The sequence below is a fragment of the Cupressus sempervirens genome, chromosome 2 (genome assembly GCF_028749045.1).
Source record: "Cupressus sempervirens isolate cs-2001-9-10 chromosome 2, ASM2874904v1, whole genome shotgun sequence".
In the NCBI taxonomy this organism is placed as follows: Eukaryota; Viridiplantae; Streptophyta; class Pinopsida; order Cupressales; family Cupressaceae; genus Cupressus; species Cupressus sempervirens.
The window spans coordinates 385,964,466-385,982,785 of record NC_143119.1 but is presented as its reverse complement, the minus strand read 5'-3'; the positions used below and the strand labels follow the sequence as shown (position 1 = coordinate 385,982,785).

General features: G+C 36.8%; 1 non-coding gene and 1 pseudogene across 2 annotated transcripts in view; both read right to left on the bottom strand.

Annotated features, from left to right (window-relative positions):
* Window positions 1–18,109, bottom strand: part of LOC149572748 (disease resistance protein L6-like) — a 56,950-nt pseudogene extending 38,841 nt beyond the window's left edge. Inside the window, exons 1-4 of the transcript XR_016360267.1 lie at window positions 17,607–18,109; window positions 16,646–17,367; window positions 16,191–16,194; window positions 12,746–14,496 (exon numbers count right to left, since the gene is read on the bottom strand). The product of XR_016360267.1 is annotated as a disease resistance protein L6-like (transcript). The remainder of the gene's footprint in view (window positions 1–12,745; window positions 14,497–16,190; window positions 16,195–16,645; window positions 17,368–17,606) is intronic.
* Window positions 9,019–9,106, bottom strand: LOC149572749 (small nucleolar RNA Z157/R69/R10). Its single transcript, XR_016361109.1, has one exon. It is a non-coding gene; the product is annotated as a small nucleolar RNA Z157/R69/R10 (small nucleolar RNA).
* Window positions 18,110–18,320: the final 211 nt, after the last annotated feature.

The following is an 18,320-nucleotide window of genomic DNA, read 5'->3' as shown; positions in this document are numbered from 1 at the left end:
GCAATATATTTATTGAAGTTTGGAATTTAGAAAGAAATCATAAGTTAGATTTGCAATATATCCCTTGTGTACAAAGTGTTTGACAAAATTCTCAGGTTAAGAAATCAAAAAATTAAAATCAGAATTGCAAGGGATATTACATTAGTATCAAAGCTAAATCCTGCCATCCTCAAGGTTTAGCAATCACATGTAGCCATCTTAGGTTGGCTCTCACAGATTTTACACTTCCAAATGAGCTTTGTTTGATGGGGAACAAGAATTTGACAGGCAAACAAACACCATGGGTGACAAGCAAGAGGGTAGCCCACCAAGAGACAATAGGAATGAGGATCAGGAAATAAGGGATTTTTTTAGAGCAATGGTTACTAGAAAGGAGCGGATGACTCAGGCTTTGTAGGGACTCACCACCATGGTTTAGCGCATGAACCCATAGGACAGAAAAATCAGGAGCAAGGGGATAAAAAGAGTGTAGTGGAGTTGCCTAGAGCTCATAGGACACACTCTAAGACAATAGACAAACCTACTTGTCCTACCTTCATGAGAGATGAGCCTGAGATAACACCTAGAGAAGAAGCAGGAGAGGAAACGTTCATAGATATCCTCATGGTTGTGAATGATGAATGAGATTTATTAGCTCCACAAGTGTGAGGGAGGATGACATTTAAGCAGTTTGTTAATCTCAAGAGAGAGCATAACAGGACAATGAAACATGATAGGAGACTTTGTGGTGAGTAATAAGTTAAAGCATGCTACAGGGAAGCTTTCCTTGACTACATTTGACGGTAGTGGCAGAATGAAAGTGCAAGCTTGGATTCACAAGCTTGATACCTTCTTAGCACTGAGACCTATGACAGAAGTGGAGGCACTAAAATATGCCATGCTAAATTTAGAGGGAGTTGCATATGATTGGTGGTATCATGGGATGGTTACCCTTCAACATAACTAGGTGACTTCATATCAGGACTTTGTGGACATGTTGGTAGAGAGGTTTGATAAGAAGGATCCATAAGTCTACTTCGAGGAGTTGGCATAGTTGAGACAAACAAGTGGATTGAAGTATTTCATTGGTGACTTTCAAAGGCTATCTGTTACAGTGCTAAATATCTCAAATAGGAGATTGATTGTTTTGTTCATTGAAGGATTATTCGAACCATTGAAGGGTTGGGTAAAAGCTTTTGATCCATTCAATTTGCAAGAAGTGATTAAGAAGGCTAGAAGTATGGAACAAGTAGCCTGAGTAAATAAACTTCAGTCAAAGGGTGCATTATCTAGCAAAGACAACAAACCATTGTTTAAGAATCCTTTAGGGCTCATTTGGTTGTAGGCATAGGAATGCATATTGGGAATAGGAATAGCTATTCCAATAACAACTATTTTTTGGAATGGGTATAAGCTCATTTTAGAAGCAAAATAGGCATATGTATTCCTATTCACTATTCCAATTGACGAACCAAATGGAAAATAGAGAACGTATTCCAAATTTTCTATTCCTATTCCAAGAACCAAACGGGCCCTAAAGGAATGAAACAAAGGCTAAAAATAAAGATAAATCATTTGCTCCCTTGGATAGAGACATTGAATGATTTAAGGAAGAAAAAACTCTATTTTTATTGCGAAGGGCCCTATAACATGAACCATAATTGTCCTTTGAGGCCAAAGGGGAAACCTAATAGGGTTATGTGGGCTTATTATGTGGATTCTAATTCTGAAAAATTAGACCAACAATCTGAAAATGAGGAATCAATTGAAGAAAAGGAGGGCACAAGTGATGAGAAGACTGAGGATAGACTTAAGGAGGCTTGTCTCATTAGTGTACAATAAAAAGGATCATTCAGGATGAGAGGGGTATTGACTGGTTAGCGAGTTATCACTTTTCTTGATACACATGCAACTCATAATTTTATTGATTCCAGGTAGATTGAGAGGCGTGAGATACAAACATAGCAGTTTGAGGGTTTGAGAGTGAGGGTAGTTGATGGCTACATCCTCAAATGTGATAGGAAGATTACAAGTTTGCCCCTAAAGATCAACAACTTTGATTTCAAAGCATATTTTTATGTTTTAACATGGGTGATATAGATTTAGTTCTTGGCATGACTTGGATACATGATATTGGAGAGTTCACTCTCAATTTGAGAGAGATGGAGATGAAGTTTCAATTAGATGAGAGGACCCATATACTTAAGGCCATTCGTGACAATGAGTTTAGGATGATGTCTTGCAGACACATGGAGAGCTTGTTGAGACATGACCAGGCTGAGTGGGCAGCCTGTTGCACTTTAATGTCATCACAGGGGAAGCAAAAATCAGAATATCACCCAGACATATAGGAACTAAGAATCAAACACTACAAGGTTTTCAGTGACATACCATCATGTAGACCTCCAGATAGAGGTATTGAGCATATTATTGAGTTAGAGGAGGGTGTTAAACCCATCATGATCACACCCTATAGGCATCCAAAGAGATTGAAGGATGAGATTGAAAAAAACCATCAAGGAACTACTTGCTATGGGGCACATTAGACCAAGTAAGTCTCCTTTTTCTTCTTTTGTGGTTTTGGTGAAGAAGAAGGATGGTACTCTTAGGATGTGCATAGATTACAGGGTCCTGAACAAGAAGACTATAAAAAAATAGGTACCTCATCCCACAGATTGATGAGTTATTAGATGAGCTACATGGAGCATGTTTCTTCTCCAAAATTGATTTGATATCAGGCTATCGTCAGATCCGAGTCAAAAAGTAGGATATAGAGAAGATGACATTTAGGTGTCATTGTTGCCATTTGGGCTAACTAATGCTCTACCTACTTTTTAATCCCAATGAACAGGATCTTTCAGCCTCAGTTGAGGAAATTTGTGTTAGTCTTCTTTGATGACATCCTGGTGTATAGTAGGACATGAGATGAGCATGTCCTACTATTAGACAATGTGTTGAATATTTTGAGCAGGGAGTCCTTGTTTACAAAGGAGTCCAAATGTGATTTGAGATTAGCAAAGTTATTATATCTGGGTCATATTATCGGTGCTCAGGGAGTACGCATGGATCTCGAAAAGATTTGTGTTGTTATTGAGTGACCCACTCCAGTGCACTTGACACAATTGAGAGGATTTTTTAGGTTGTGTGGGTTCTACAGGAGGTTTATTAGAGGATATTCTAGGCATGCAATACCCTTGACGGACTTGATGAGAAAGGTCGCTTTTTTATGGACTCTTGAGGCACAAGAGTGTTTTGATAAATTCAAGTAGTTGATGACTTCTTGTCCAATGCTAGAATTATCAAATTTTTGCAAACCTTTTGAGTTGCATTGTGATGCATTTGACCAAAATGTTGGAGCCCTGCTTATGTGGGAAAAGCACCCAATTGCTTATGAGAGTAGGAAGCTCAGGGGGCCTAAGGGGAGCTTCAACATTTATGATAATGAAATGTTGGCTATAATGCATGCTTTGGTCAAATTCAAGCAATATTTAGTGGGTAAAAAATTCAGCATAAAAACCGACCACAATAGCCTGAAACATTTTGTGGTGCAACGAGATCTTAATGGCAGGCACTAGAAATGGGTAAGTAAATTACAGACATATGACTTTGATATTACCTATTTCAATGGGACACAGAATGTAGTAGCATATGCCTTTTCACGAAGGCCCCACTTGAGCTTGATGACAAATATATTAGAGGATTGGAGAAGGTGAGAAGGATGGTGTTGAGACTTTATCATGACTCGCCTATGGTAGGACATCTAGGTTTTTACAAAACCCACTAGTAGATTCGTGAGCATTTTTCTTGGAAAGGGTTCGAAGCTAAGGTGTTGCAGTATGTTAGAGAGTGGCCTACTTGCCAGCAGAATAAACAGGAGCACTCTCACCCAGCCGGCTTACTTCAGCCACTTCTGATTTCTAACAGGAAGTGGGAGTGTTTGTCCATGGACTTCATTACAGGATTATCAAGAGCCCAGGGCAAAGATTGTATATATGTTGTTGTTGATCGACTTACGAAGTTTGTCCACTTCTTCCCAATCACTTCTACATACACTAATACGTAGGTAGCGGATTTATTCTTTAGAGAGGTATTCATGTTGCATGGCTTACCTCAAAGCATCCTTAGCGACAAGGATAGCAGGTTTATGAGTCACTTCTAGCAAGAGTTGTTTAGATTGTGCGAGACAGAGCTCACTCCGAGTACTAGCCACCACCCCCAGACAAATTGTCAAACAGAGATAGTAAACAAATAGGTGGAGGGATACCTCAAAAACTACATAGCAGGGAAATAGAAGGCTTGGGTTAAGTGGATATATCCATGTGAGTATCCTCATAATTCCACCTATCACATGTCTATCCATATGTCACCATTAATGACATTATATGGATATGAGGCACCCAGTTTCATGGATTTGTTGTTATTAGATAGTAGAGTGCCTAATGTTGGAGACTTATTACAAGAAAGGCAAGACATTGTAAAAGCTCTTAAGAAGAATATTGCTAAGACACAGAATCAACAGAAACATTATGCTGATCATAAGAGGACTAAGCGGACTTTTGAGGTAGGTGATATGGTATATCTGATGTTGTAGCCTTACTGCTAGTCCACTCTTAAAAAGAGTGGTGCCGAGAAACTTAAGCCACGTTATTATGGACCTTTAGGGTGATTAGGAGAGTTCGAGAGGTGGCATACAAGTTAGATTTGTCGGCAAAGAGCAAAGTCCATAATGTTTTCTATGTCTCATGTCTCAAAAAGGCATTAGGACATCATGTGATACCTTGAGTAGTGTTGCCTCCCTTAGATGATGAGGGAAAGTTGATTTTAGTACCTGAGTCTATCTTGGAGTATAGAGAGAGAGACAACTTTGTAGGAGGACCATTAGAGAATATTTAGTGAAGTGGAGAGATTTGTGAGTGGAGGACGCCACTTGGGAGAGTGATCATGAATTGAGATTACTTGAGGACAAGCTATTTCAAGAGAGATAGATTGTGATGTCCCTTTCCAGTTGACATCTTTCAAAATTTGAGATTAGCCTATTATGTGACCCTCGTAGGCTAATATGGTAGTTAGAGGGTTTTATTGGAGATTGACACTTTATGATGGGGCATAATTTCATTTTATAATAAAGTGCAAATATAAGAATATGTTTTATCCCAAAGTGAGCTCCCACAAAGAAAGAATAAAGGGGATGAGAGGTTATTTTCTTATTATCCGACTACTGTCATTTGTATTTGATGAATTTTGTGGAGCCAAGGGTTTCAACATTTGCCACTGGAGAACGGAGTTCTTTTGTGTGCCTCCATTTGAGCTGGTGAAATACCCAATAAATTTGGTGTTGGGAGGACATCATTCAAGTGTTTTATTTGTGCATATTAGTGAAAGATCCTTCGAGGGGTCGCAGCTATTGGAGAAGACAAATCAATCTTTTCATTGTGCCAAATTTGTGGCCTAGGGCCAAATTGTGGAGTATGATTGAAGGAATAAGTCAGATATGGCTACAATGGTTTCCTACAGTGTCACCGCTGCTACAATGACTCGCTAAAGTAAAATCCAAATTCCTATCGATTTACATTTTGCATTGCATTGAGGTTAGATCTTAATTCTAGGGCATTTGTAAGGATTTACAAATTAGTTGTGGAAGTTTTGTTATGTGTTTCATAAAAATACAAAAACATTTGCATCTTCATTGTTAGACGTTTTGAAGTTCTTTGCAAGCATATTTATTAAAGTTTGACATTTAAAAAGAAATCATAGTAATCATAGTTTAGATCTACAATATATCAAAAGACTATGCTCAATGTTGGAAATTCAAAATAACTTACATTGTTGGAAAGGTCTTTGAAAGATCTATAATTAGTCCAAAAGTAGCGCAAAGCACATCACCAAGATCAAACAAAAACTACCATAAATAATACTTGGGGAAAGGAATATATGAAAGATTGCATTCAAGACTAATGGAGGGTTATTGCATTCAAGACTAATGGAGGGTTATACGATTAGTTGAAAGGTTGTATGATTAGTTGATCATATCAATTTTAACAAATTAATGCACAAGACACATTCATGTTATTGATGAATGAAGTATCCAAGTAGTTTCTAGTTAAGATCCTTATTTACTAAGATGGTATTTTAATCTTTCAAGATGAGGTAAAAACATTTGTCTCATGAAAGGGGAGTGCTCCAATTACTAAGAGAAGTACTCCAAAAATTGGTCATTATGCTTGCATCAACATAAATTTTATTTTACAACACACATAGTTGATTTGATATTGTTTTTGTTAGAGATGATTTCTAGAATTGATTGTACAATTTTTTTTCCCTTTTCAAGAAATTATCTAACAAATTTCAGATTGATTTAACTTTGAATTATGTTATTTAGTGGATATTTCTCAAAAAACATTAGGAAAGAAAATGAAAACACAAAGCTTGGTTTTGCATGACATCCCCTATACTCCCAATGCTTGGCAAGAAAATGTTTAGCTTAAAGGATAAAAAGGAGTGTGGCGGTTGAAGAGTTTGGAGACCACATAGAGACATTTAGAGGGCAATGCATGATAGGTACAACAATTAAGCAAATGCCAAGAGATGCCATAAACAGTTGGGCTATTGGAAATGGAAGTATAGTGCATCTTCAGAAGGAGACATTCTAATAAAGGCACATAGAGTAAGTGGAAGATTGAAGTGATCCTCAAATTTTATATTTTGGAAATGATTTTGAAGGAGACACCAAAAAGCATTTTTTTATTTCTACCAACTTCATGGAATTGAATCGATTGGAACAACATGAAAGCCTCTCCTCAAGACTACTTGCCACAAGAGTATAGAGAGCATGTAACCAAATAAAAATGCAAGCAACATGGAACTCAGAAGTGATAACTGGACCGACTTGGATCACTCCAAGAGTTGGCAACATGGGGAGTGCATTTCTCAAATAACCATAGGATTTTGATCTAGGGCAATCTTGAACAACTATACAACAACAACCAATTTCGTTATGGATTGATATGATATGATATGATATGATATGATAGATTTTAATAACATCTACAAGGCTAAAGTAGCCTATGGAACCGACACATTCACACCCCCCAAGGTAGGAGCAGAACTAATCTAGCTATGGAGTTTTGGTTAACTTGTCTCTCCTTCGTTGATTGATAATCAGAGCCATTGTTCTCTCCACTTGATCCTCCTCGAATAAGTAGTTCAAGTCCCTATTCTGTAATATCTTTGTATAACCAGATCTGATGTCACTATATGCCAGAGAATCTTTGATAAAGTGTTGCTCCATCTCTACAACTCTCATATTATAGAATAAACACATTCTGTCAACCCACTCTTCCTTTGGAACTTGCCATCTACCAATTTCACATCGCACCTAATGTGTACTAGTTTTGAATTGCGCTATCAACATTTTTGCTCTCCAATTAATAGTTGCTTTTATATAGACCTTTTCCTCATGATTAAAAATGGGGTTAAATTCTTTAATGTAATAAGATTTTTTCCGCCCCATGTGCCTTGTCCATAGAATATTGCAAAAAAAATTCATCACAAACTTCTTTATTTTTTTAATATTATCTGAGCATGTATGGATGTTGATATCCCATTTTCGTATCCATTTGTCATTTTGCTTCATCCATGTGCTTTTCCACCTGACAAGTTTTTCATCTACAACTAGCTTGGGCCAATGATGTGTTTCCAAGCCTTGGGTTTTCTTTAGATAGCTTAGCACCCAGACCAATGGGACAGCTTCTAAGGGAAAAGAACCCACCTCAACCAATAAGTTCTCATACAATACCATGGTCATGACTTTAAAATTGCATGTGATGAAGTGTTTTTGTTCAAACATACTACTGCCCCAAACTTCACATCCATATAGAATAACTAGAGTGACCAACAGACCAAAAGTGTTTTCATGGTCACCCAATCCCATAATTCTGCATTCCTATTCCTATTTTGTTAAGAATATAACATTTTCAAGCCCCCTTGAATCATTTTTTATCTGCACGTATCTCAATTGAATTTGTTATGAAAATCTATGCCCAAGTATTTGTACTCTTCCATAATCTTAAGAAAGTTACCCTCAAACAGTTACTGTCCTATATACCCTTATTTTTTTCAGTGAGAAGATTGAAATGGAGAGTATCATGAGAAGTTTGTGACAAGTTAAAAAGGATATATGAAAATAGGGCATGACAGTCAGTTGGCTTTTGATTCAATTAATAAAATTGCATAATCATTGTTCCTTGAGTCCTGCTCTCTCAACAATCATCTTGCATAAGATTTGCCTCAACCCTAAAGTTACCTCGTTTTATTATGATGAATATTACGAAGCGCATCCACTCACAAAAGCATCCAAACTCTTTGTAATCGATCAAAAGGAAACTCTAAGATTGCCGATTGGAAACCCAGGGGCTCATAGTTTCCTTTTGATACTTCCTCTCCTATCGTTCGGATCATCATTTCATCCTCCCATTTCCCTCTGTAAAACCATAGTGCTTCCATAATCCGTCTCTTTTGATGAAAGAGAACTAAATATTAGAAGGCATATAAGAGTCCTTTCTGGAGGCAGGGCCTAACCATAGATAGTCAACTGTAAAAACTGGACTTGTGAATTTTGCCTAAGCTTTTAACATACATACTGTTATAAATTGAATAGAATAGAGAAAATTTTGTTCATTGATTTCAACGAGCAACAAGTTCTACGCTCGTACACTTGAAGACTTACCTTAAATTATAAACAAAGCATGTTCCTAAGAAGCGACTAAAATTTACACAAATAGCAAATAAAGAATGATTTGAAGTTTGCATACGCATGTTTTTTAGCATGAAGCGAAACTGTAAACAGGCTTTTAAAGGAAAAGCTTTTGTGAAAACAAATTGTTCCGAATAAAAAACTAAATATTTACGAAAACGTTCAAAAAAGCGCAAAATTATTTTCTTAAAACAGGAAAGGTTCTCTTTCCAGAAGTCTCCTCTCTATGTTCAAGACAAATTAAACAAATATTTCCTACACAGACATAAAACGCCCATACATGATCTGCTAATGCTCAGACAGCCAAGGGTTGTTCGTCAACTCCTTTTGGATCAGAAACTCTAGTCCTTATAATTCTTTCCTCATCGCATTAGCTTCTCCCTACCAGAGAAATTCGACAAAATCTACAAAAGAAATGTTTAAAAAAAATGAAACACTGAAATTAACACTACATCTAATAGATGCGCCACAGCAAATTAGGCTGAACGTAGTATAACGTTGGATAGTTGCGCTTATAATGGAGAAAAACTGTTAGGGTTAGGGTTTTGAGAATTATTATTTGGGATGAAAGCAGTTGTGGGTAAAGGCTTTGAAGAATAATCGATTTAGGGTTCGACGGCATCCGGCGGTTGCACGACTGAGCTTTCCCGGCCCATCAATTTTTGCAGATTTCTTTAGATTTTGTGAGATTGGAAAAACTAGCAATTGTACTTGGAAAAAATATGATTTTTTAAATTACATTTTTCCATGTATATAAAAAAAAAAGGCATATGTCTACTACATGAGGACAATTGTGGTAATTGGTAGGCCATTTAGCATGCAAGCTCTTAGACAAGTAATTCCATCAAATTATTTGTATATTTATTTATGGGAAGGCCAATATACTAAACAAAACATTTAATTAGGAAGACAAATAAGCTTCATTACTAAAGAGACATGGGGCATTTAGAGAGAACATTAAAGAAATTAAGTTCTTAGATTTAAAGAGACTTCTAGAGAAACAAAGGCAAATGTAGAAATGAATAGATATGGATGGAGATGAGAAATGATAAAAAAGAGGCTAGAGGAGGGGAAAGAGAAACATAAATAGATAGATAGATAGATGGAACATTGAAATTAATACTAAATTTCGTGTACTAAATTTGCTACAACAAGATAGACACTATGCAAAAATATGATGGATAGACACATTTATAAGGGAGAGTAACCATTAGGGTTAGGGTTTTGAGAATTTTACTATTTGGAATAAAAACAACTAGGGCTAAAGGCTTTAAAAATCATTGAATTAAGGTTCAATGGTATCCGACAATTGCACGATTGAGCTTTCATGGCCTATTAAAAAAATAAAAAATAAACTTAGTTGTTGCAAGTTTGGAATAACTAGTAATTGTATTTAGAATAAAAATAAATTTTTCATTGTTTTTTATTATAAGTTTTTTTGGCATATACTTTCGTAGTACATGAGGAAAATTGAGGGCAATGGTCATTTGGCATGCAAGGTCTTATAGAAGTGACAACATCAAATCACCTATTTATCCTCTTGTGGGGAGTCAAATACGACTAAAATAAAACATTTTTATTGGGGAGAAAAATAAGCTTCATTTCATAAGGAGAGTTGGAGCGATTAAGGGGATGTGTGAGAGGCGAAGAGATGTGGACAATTCAAGAGAGAGGATAAGTAGAGAAAATGAGATATAGATAATAGGATGGAGGACATGGCTTAGATATAAATAGAGGAGAAAGATGAAGAGAGAAAGAAGGTGACAAAGAAAAGTATATAATTTCTATTGTAGAATATTGGATCCTATAACTCATTAGGGGTTTTTTGATGGTACAATGCTCTATAGGGAAGACAAGAAATAAGAAGCTATAGAGATTAAGAATAATCTCAATTCTTGCACAAAAGCTTCAAGGCGAGAAATTAATGAGAATATATTGAAATTTTCTTCTCTAACCCATACATGAATGTTGAAAGGGAGATTAGTAGTATTCTAAATTTTAAGAAAGGAGACATTACTTGTAAATACTTGGGTCTTCCCTTTGATAGAGGGACCAAATCTAACAAACTTTGGGATCATATTATTTCGAAGATAAAGAAGAAAACTAAATCGTGGAAAGGGAAATGTCTCTCATTGGTTGGAAAGGCTATCGAATTAAAAATTATTTAAATAATTTTTCCTATTTATCAATTATCTCATATTAACCTTCCCACAAACAAAATGGAAGAAATTAATAGGAGTATGAGAACCTTCTTTTGACAAAGGACATGAACAAGATACCTTTAGTTGTTTGGGACAAAGTATCTAGAACAAAATTGGAAGGAGGATTAAGGATTAAGAATATGAGTGGACAAAATAAGGCCTTAGTGGCTAAGCTAGTTTGGAGAATGCTTAACAATCCTATGCTAAAATGGGTAAAGATTCTTAGTAAAGATTCTTAGGCACAAATATTTGCATGGTAATGATCCCACAAGCATTTTTAGGACTACTTCCCTCCCCTGTAAGGGTTCACAAGTTTTGGATTTTATGTTGGACTAGAAAACAACATTATTGAGAATTTGACACAAAATCTTGGTAATGGTGAACAAACCTCGTTCTGGAAGGAATCTGACAAAGTTTGGATAGTGAATTCGTCATATCACTTGAGACTATTAATCTGAAGCGAACAGGGTTCCTTACTGGTGGGTTTATTCTTGATGATTTGGCACTTGCATTGGAATAAATGTATTGGACTCAACAATGAACAACTCAGGATGCTCTTTTGGTAAAGCTTGATTTTGGTAAAGTTAAAGATCACATTTGGTGCCCATTTATTTGTAAGGTACTTCATTCATTGGGTATTGGGCTGCAACATGCAACTTCATTTTGTCGATGCATTAGCCAAGGTGGATATCAATGTTGTTCTTTCTGCTTGGTTTACTCTTTGATGCTCCATTCATCAAGAGTTTTCTCATATGCCTTTTGTGTTCTTACAACATGTTACTTTGTCATTTTATTCGACAGGTTTTCCCTAATAATATTTGTCTTGGTAATAATATATGTCAAGAGGGGTGTTCTACCAACTCTCATTTTATAGATAGTAATCTCAAGTTTCCTGCGAGTTCAATGGATAATTGCTTTAATGTATTATTTTAAGGGGTTAACATATTTGTAATTTATTTTCAATTTAGATGGTTGTCACTTATTTTTGTAAAATGTTTTACTTGATTATAATTTTGGATGTAGATTTTCCTTTGTTATACATAATTTATATGCAATATAATACAATATATTCTTTACATTGGTGTCAGAGCCCAGGTTCCACTGGGCATCTATTATTATTTTTAGATAAAGAAAACTTGTACAGAATGCAGTTGTGTGTGAATTACTGCACTTGAAAGGTGATTGTGGTTTCAATACATCTTTTATTGCACCTGTTGTATAGAGTTGGAAGTATGTTTTCAGATTGCAGTGACAACTCCCATTAGATAAGCATGGCAACTTCCATGGTGCGTTTTTTTAATGCTAATATTCAGAAAAAGCCTTCAAACATCCTCTCTGCCTCCACCTTCAGAAAACCCCTTCCTTCCAGATAATGAAGGCTATGGTGACAGATTGCAGGGGAAAACAAGCTTACAAAATGGTGCTAGTTTCAAAACCCTCTTTTACCCTCCCCAACATTCCTTTCTTCTACCAATGTCTATCCTAAATTTTTCTGAGGACTTTCACTGCAGAGCGCTCCACAATTCAAGTCATAATCCAAGTTCCCTAGCTACAATAGGTTGTCAATGGTATCAAACAGGCTACTCAAGTTAACAAATCTACACAAATACAAGTTTTGTAGATGTGATAATTGATAGCACGAAGATGCTAAATTTGTATAAAAGTTTTCTGAAATGACTATTTAAAAAAGCTAACATATAACTGACTATTTAAAAAAGCTAACATATAACGAAGTATATTGCATGTAAGAACCCTTAATTTTAAAAACAACTAATGTATTGCCCTCATCATAAATATCATAATTATCTTACACCTCAACTTTTTTCTGTCTCCATACAATAGATTTCTCAAAATATCCACATTACATTTGTCACAAAAAATAATATTCTTCACCCTTACTAAGGTTGAGATATTGATTATTTAACAGAACTTCCCACAGAAGCTTAAATCCAAATTCTGGAGCTGTGATAAGTTTCCGATTGTACTAGGGAGGTCATTCAAATTCTCACACCAATCTACATCTAAGTTCTGCAGCTGTGATAAGTCACCAATGGTATCGGGGAGGCTTTTCAAATTACTACACGAATTTAAATGCAAGTGCTTCAACTGTAATAAGCTGCCAATGGTAGCATTCATCTCATTCAATCTCTCACACCAACCTAAATTCAAGCTTTGTAGCTGTGATAAGTTACCAATGGTGTCAGGAAGCTCATTCAAGTTTGTACACCCACTTAAATCCAAATGTTGGAGCTGTGATAAGTTGCCAATGGTGTCGGAAAGTTGATTCAAGTTCACACATCCACTCAAATCCAAATGTTGCAGTTGTGACAAGTTGCCAATGGTATGAGGTATGATGTTTAATCTTCTGCACCCACTTAAATTCAAGTGTTGTAACTGTGGTAGGTTACCAATGGTATCAGGGAGATTATTCAAATTCACACATGAACTTAAATCAAGGTAGTGGTGGAGCTGTGACAAGTTGCCAATAGTATCAGGTAGGTAAATCAAATTCATACACCCTCTTAAATCTAAGTGCTGCAGCTGTGATAAAGTTCCAATGGTATCAGAGAGGTTATTCAGGTTCACACACCCACTTAGATCTAAGTGCTGCAGCTGTGCCAAGTTTCCAATAGTGTCAGAGAGGTTTTTCAAATTCTCACACCCACTTAAATCCAAGTGTCGCAGCAGTGACAAATTGCCAAGGGTATCAGGAAGGTTATTCAAATTCTCACACCCAGTTAAAACCAAGTATTGTAGCTGTGACAGATTTCCAATAGTATCAGGAAGGTTATTCAAGCTGTAACAATAACTTAAATCCAAGTGCTGCAGCCGTGAGAGGTTGCCAATAGAATCAGGGAGGTTATACAAGTTCTCACAGCTACTGAAATCTAAATGCTGCAGTTGTATGTTTGGAAGTGAAAATAGGGAAGAGATGTGATGGATTTCAACAACATTGCTGTGTCTTATTTGCATTATCTTCAATTGCCAGATGTTACCTACAAATCTGGAGTGATGTCGCTTTTTTAAAATTTTGTTCATCCCTGTAGCATACTGACAATTTTTAAGCCTTAACCATATTAAACTTGGTGGAACCATGGCCAGTGTATCTTCTGTCATGCCTTCAATGTCCATATTCCGCAAACAGAGATAGCGAAGAGTGGGCTTGCACAATGATTCAAGCCTTTGTGGATTGCCCTCATTGAGTTGGAGGCGAGTGATATTATTAGATCTGATGGTCGAATTGACATCTCCCCATAGTCGGGTACCCTCTTTTTCTCTTTCAGCAATGGTGCGTCCCATGTCTCTCAAATGGTCATGCATAGAAAATGCACCCCGAATATCAATCTTTATCACAATTTCATTGAAAGATTATATAAAGCAGTGTTTACCTTTCCATACAAGGATTTCCAGAAAATAGTAGGAAGTTTTTGCTGCTCTCCAATAAAGAAACAAGCAATGTCAACAAATATTTCTTTTTCATCTTCAGTAAGAGCACTATAACTGATATAAAGTCTGTCGTAAATGTCTTGGTTTGAAGTAATGTTGTGAACAGCTTCTTCCCAGCTGATGAAAATTACAGCACAAGACAAAAAAGAAACTAAACAAGAGAGAAAGTCATAGAGAGGAGAAGCCATGGAGAAACCCAGAAAATGGGCTCTGCTGAACACAGGCCCAGTCCATTATATTTATAGAGAAATATATATTAAATGCCATTTACACTGTAGGAGGAGTTAGCTGGAATATTAATGAAAGGCAGTTGGAATGGACAGTGGAAGACGGCTGCACATGTTGCATGTGTGTTTCTAGAGAGTTCTTTGGTCTGTGCCGACCAAGCCTGAGATAATTAATTTAACATCTAACATCCCCCCATAAATTAATTATCATATTTTTTGTTTCTTAGAAATCCCTCCATAATCTAGAGATGATGGGTCCTGGCCTTAAGCCTTGTTAGGTACCCATTTACAATCAATTATCAAATTCTTTCACTCTTCTTGTTCCCCCCATCATAATCACCCTAGGTTTTGTACGGATCACCCATAACCGATGCAATATCAAAGTGGTTTTAAATTCACCACAAACTTCTCAAATATCACACAAGTGGTTTTAAGATCACCACAAACTTCAAGCACTCAAGTGGTTTTGGATTACCACAAACCAAGCACTCACTAGTTCTAATGACCATGAATCATCACTACGGGAAAACTATCATCACTCTGGGCCTTTCTCTTTTTGTACTTGCATCAAACTAATTATTGAGTCCATATAAAAAGAAATCCATCTACCGAGATACATGGGTGCCCAGCCGCTGTACTCGCCAGTTCTATAGGAATCCTTTTCACATACATGGTTCATCAATATGTCAAACCAAAAAACCTTTAGGGTGTCGGGCACAACCGATAATGCACCCCATACATTCATATAGCCCATTAACAATCATTACTAATTCAATTTTCATCACTTGGTTGGGGGATATCAATGCAATCAACTTCTATTACATGACCACTATCAAGAACATCATATCCTTCACAATTAGACAAACAAATTCTCACTTCCAATCCCAATACTTTTATCCAATCAGCACACACACAGACCTTTGCACCATGACAACAATTCTAGCATGCCATCTCTTTTCATAATGAATGCTAACTCCTACAAATGACTTATAATACTCTACACATATTTCAAACAAAAACACATAATAAAGTACTATTAATAATAACAAAATTAGCTTTCACTTTCAACGTTAGCTTCCTTTTTTTTCATGGCTTCTCTTTTTCTCATAACAGTCTCTTGACTTGTTCTTTTCAGAATGCATCATGCTAAGAACACGTTGTACCATCAACAAATTACCATTCAAATGTTGTTCATCTTTCTTTATAACAACTCAATCAAATACTCTCACACATTTTTTAATTTTTTCACAAGAAATGTGTATGCACAGTGGCACTCCCGCTTGCACAGAGGTACTCCACAAGCCACTAATGATCAAGGGGCAACCAACACTTCAACTCAACACTCCGTCAAATTCTTCTTGCTCTCTAGACTTTTTAACACTTTTCTGATCTTTATTCAAATCAGCAACAATGCACAACTCTCCTTTGACTGCAATAAATAATCTGAGGCATACCCTAAGAAACACACAAACTCCAAGCTTCTCACAACAACAATATTTTTCACTACTTATCAACAATCTTCCAGAGACAACTTCCTTACAGCACTTTTTTGCTCTTTAGCTCACTTAACAAATTAATATTCACCAATCTTCAATTCAGCTTTGTAATGGGCAGCCTTCTACATAAGACACTAGCAATTGTATCACAATCTTTCACTCCACATCTTTCAATCACAATATTTCACTCATTGCTCTCTCAAGACTTTCGGATCATTTACCATAAGCTCTGATATCATGATGAAAATTACAGCACAACACAACAAAGAAACCAAACAAGAGAGAAAGCTATAGAGAGAAAAAGCCATGGAGAAACCCAGAAAATGGGCTCTGCTGAACACAAGCCCAGTCCATTATATTTATAGAGAAATATATATTAAATGCCATTTACACTGTAGGAGGAGTTAGCTGGAATATTAACGAAAGGCAGTTGGAATGGACGGTGGAAGACGGCTGCACATGTTGCATGTGTGTTTCTAGAGAGTTCTTTGGTCTGTGCCGACCAAGCCTGAGATAATTAATTTAACATCTAACACCAGCAACCTATGTTATCCTGCTTGTCATACAATAAGCATCCAATCACTTCCAATGAAAGAGGATGCCCCTTGCAAGCTTCCACTATTCTTTTGGACAGATCTTGGAGATTTTGACAAGGAGATGCTCTGAGAAAGGCATGCCAACAGAATAACTGAAGACCTTCATCTATCTCCAATCCACTCATCTCGTGGATGGTGTCAGCCCGAGCAACATTCAGAATATGTTGGTCTCTAGAAATTATAATAACTCTACTTCCCATGGCTAGCCAGTCTCCAACCAGAGCTTTCAATTGTTCAACACTATCCACATCATCCAAAACAAGCAGAATACGCCTTCCTCCCAGACGATCTCTGAAAATTGATTTGCCCTCATCGATACTGTACACTTTGTCAACATTATTGGCTAAATCTTTGAGAATTTGGTTCTGCAGTTTTGGAATTCCTGTGACCTCTCTAGCAGCGGCACGGACATTGGGCACAAAGGATGCAGCTTCAAAATTAGCATAAACTTGATTATACACTTCTTTGGCAACTGTGGTCTTTCCAATACCACCAATACCCCATATGCCAAGTTTAAATATCCCATTCGTTGAATTAAGATTAAATTTCTGAATGAGAAGACTCGTCACACTATCAATTCCCACGGGATGCTCTGCAACTTCTAATGGCACTCTGTCCAATGTCTTTATCAGATCATACACCACTAGCTTTAACAATCGAGCTTCGTAGCTGCAATGGTGACAGTAACCATTTTCAATAGATTTTTTAAAAATGGTAGTACCTACTAAGATATAATGTATTTGCCCAAATCAAAATCCAAATATAAATCTGCCATATAAATTTGGCCAAGTTACTTCACATTTATATCCATAAACGCTTGTCATCCATATTTATAATTGCATATATCATCCATTATAACTTAATAAAAATATTTTATAAAAAAGCACAAAGTGAGGCTCGTTACTTACCCTTCCGTTAGATCCATGGACCAGCCCGAGCGCTTACAGATCTCCACAAGGGCATTCTTCCACCTCTCAACCTCTTCTCTTGTGTATCGATCTGAATGCCCATAATGCTTGTGAAATGACTGGTTGTATGGACTGGACTCGCTTAAAGGATATCTAGCCTGAGTTGGATGCACATGAAAAAACAGAGGAATAATCAAACCAGGGGACATCAGCATCGCTGCAGCCTCCTTGAGACACCAAGCTGAGGCTGCATATCCTCTGCTGAATACAGGGATGCGTATGGTGCTGCTCTCAATTGCTCTTTCCAAGCTCAGATCAATTATTTCCCCCTTCTTCAATTTCTCAGAGTCAATGAAGACATTGAGTCCGGCTGCAGAGAGGGCTTGATAAAGATGATCGACCAGAGTCTTTCTGACATCTGCTCCCCTGAAACTCAGAAACACATGATAAATCTTATCGCTCTGGAAGGCAAGTTTAGCTGTGGGAGGATTGTATGCTTCCGTCTTATCTCAGAAGTGGATAGAAGAAGACCGAAAAATTGCAGGCGTAGAGTAGGTGAAGTGAACAGAGGGCGACCCACTTTTAATTAGTGTTCTTTTGCGAGTATGTAACACTTTGCAGGCATACGCACTTTGATTTCTTCTTTCCTTCCCTCCCGCTATGAAATTGCCAAGCATTTGCTCACCTTTCATTCAGCTATTTTTCTTTCCCACT